This window comes from Ostrinia nubilalis, chromosome W, assembly GCF_963855985.1.
Source record: "Ostrinia nubilalis chromosome W, ilOstNubi1.1, whole genome shotgun sequence".
In the NCBI taxonomy this organism is placed as follows: domain Eukaryota; kingdom Metazoa; phylum Arthropoda; class Insecta; order Lepidoptera; family Crambidae; genus Ostrinia; species Ostrinia nubilalis.
In genome coordinates this window covers 10,941,525-10,944,080 of record NC_087118.1, presented here as the reverse complement: position 1 = coordinate 10,944,080, position 2,556 = coordinate 10,941,525, and the positions used below count along the sequence as shown (strand labels likewise).

General features: G+C 37.1%; 1 long non-coding RNA gene across 1 annotated transcript; it reads left to right on the top strand.

The window, feature by feature from the left end:
• Positions 1 to 484: 484 nt before the first annotated feature.
• On the top strand, positions 485 to 2,041 carry LOC135086374 (uncharacterized). The gene is made up of 2 exons (XR_010260454.1): positions 485 to 574; positions 1,199 to 2,041. It is a non-coding gene; the product is annotated as an uncharacterized LOC135086374 (long non-coding RNA).
• The last annotated feature ends 515 nt before the right edge of the window (positions 2,042 to 2,556 follow it).

The following is a 2,556-nucleotide window of genomic DNA, read 5'->3' as shown; positions in this document are numbered from 1 at the left end:
GTTGCAAGTGTATTAACATTTAAGTTAGTTTGAAACTTTAATTGTTTGTTGGAGATGTGTCATTGAGGAAGGGTGTTGTGGTGAGAACAATGCCACATCACTAATGTCGTGTCACCTCACTAGCGGATACGGAAGTGAACCCCTCTGCTGTCATGGAGGCGGGCCGGTGTGGTTGTGTATTATTGTAGAAAACGCTAAATACAGTTTAATGCTGAAGAATTACTTCTTTCCTTGAACTCCCATATTCCACAATTTGGTTGACCTGCCTGCCTCACAGAAACCTGTGAAATGTAAATGGGTTTTCAAAATTAAAAGGGGGTTGAATGGCGAAATATTAAGACACAAAGCTCGCCTGGTAGCCAAAGGTTATACTCAGAAGTACGGTATAGACTATGAGGAGACCTCTCCCGTTGTAAAGTATTCAACTATTCGTACTTTACTGGCCATAGCAGCAGAACATGACATGGAGATAGAACACCTGGATGTGAAGACTGCCTTCTTAAACGGTGACCTCAAGGAAACCGTTTATATGGAGCAACCTGATAACTTTGTCATTAAGGGCCAGGAGAATAAGGTATACAAGTTGAATAAAGCTATTTACGGTTTAAAACAGGCGTCGAAAGCTTGGTATGAGAAAATCGATAAAGTTTTGTGTAAAAAGCTGGATTTTACTAGGTCATGTTCAGAACCTTGTGTTTATATCAGATCACATAATAATTCACTGATAATTATAGCACTTTATGTTGATGACATAATTTTGTTCAGTTCTTGCAATTCTCTTGAGAAACTGAAAGTAAAAAGTAAATTAATGAAAATATTTGACATAACTGATTTAGGGCCAGCATGTCAAATATTAGGTATGAGACCGTGTAGGGAAAATAATAAGATAACGCTTGATTTATCTAACTACATTGAAAGACTTTTGCAAAAGTACAAAATGGAAGATTGCAAGCCAGCACCTACTCCAATGGAAACAGGTCTAAGATTACCTAAGGATACTGTCAAGGATGTAACTCTTGATTACAGGGGCTTAGTAGGTTCGCTCATGTACATAGCAGTTTGCAGTCGACCCGACATTGCCTATGCAGTGAGCTATCTTAGCCAGTTTAACGAATGTTTTTCAGAAACACATTGGAAAGCAGCCAAGAGAGTGCTGCGATACTTACGGGGTACTACTAACCTTTGTTTAACATTCCAGAAAGGTGGCCTTGAGGTCTCCGCCTATGCTGATGCAGACTGGGCGAATGATGAGGGAGATCGGCGTTCGTATACTGGTTTTGTTTTCAAGTTGGGTAAGTCAGTTATTTCATGGGAAAGCCGTAAACAAAAGACCGTAGCTTTGTCGAGCACTGAAGCTGAATACATCTCTTTAGCTGACTCTTGTAAAGAAGGCTTATTCATTTGTAAGTTGTTGAAAGATATTTTAAATAGAGATGTTAAAATTACAATTTTTAACGATAATCAATCTGCTCAAAAATTGTGTAAAAATAGTCTTTATCATGCTCGAACTAAGCATATAGATGTAAGACATCATTTTATAAGGCAGTATGTAAATGATGGAAAAATTTCATTGAGATATTTATGTACTAATGATATGTTAGCAGATATCTTCACGAAAGCTTTATGTAAAGAAAAGTACAAAGGGTTTGTAGGACAGTTAATGTTATGTTAGCGAGTCTAGTGATTAATGTAAACTAGAACAAGTATTATTATAAGTAATAATGTGTTTTTGCATAACTGAAATTGCATTTAATTTTGTTGTTCCTTTTTTTTCTTTCGTAAAGCAACTTGATTTGTTGATACAATGTTTGTGATAAGTAGTAGGTACATGTAAGCCTAAGTTAACATTGTTTAATGTTTTTAATTTGTGTTTAAGGGCCAGTGTTAGATTGTAAACACAAACTAAACGCAAAAGTGTTTGACAGTGACGTTTGTTAGTGACAATTCAACTTCCTGTTTGTCTCTTCCGCTCTCGATGGTTGTTGCGCTGTGTAACCTGTGTTTTAATTACCGAAATAAATCTCTGATAATACTAAATAAATCTAGTTTATTTTGGCCAAACCCATCAGCAGGTACCTTAGTAAACTTAAAGCTTAGTTACAACAGGATATTGCAAAATTCTCACGGGAACGGGAGTTAGCGGGAAAAAACATTTGTATGAAAAAATCTAAACCGCGCAAGTTAGACGCTTAAAATTTGGCATGCAGGTACCTTAGTAAACTTAAAGCTTAGTTACAACAGGATATTGCAAAATTCCCACGGGAACTGGAATTAGCGGGAAATTCCTTTTGTATGACTGACTCACTGACATACCCACGCACAGCCTAAACGGCTAAACGTAGGCACTTGAAATTTATAAGGGACGTAGCTTAGGTACCGTAGAGGTGCACTAAGAAAGGAATTCCCGAAATTCCCACAGGAATAGGAATTACCGGGAAAATCCTTTTGTATGAAAAATCTAAACCGCTTAAGTTAGACGCTTGAAATTTGGCATGCAGGTCCCTTAGTAAACTTAAAGCTTAGTTACAACAGGATATTGCGAAATTCCAACGGGAA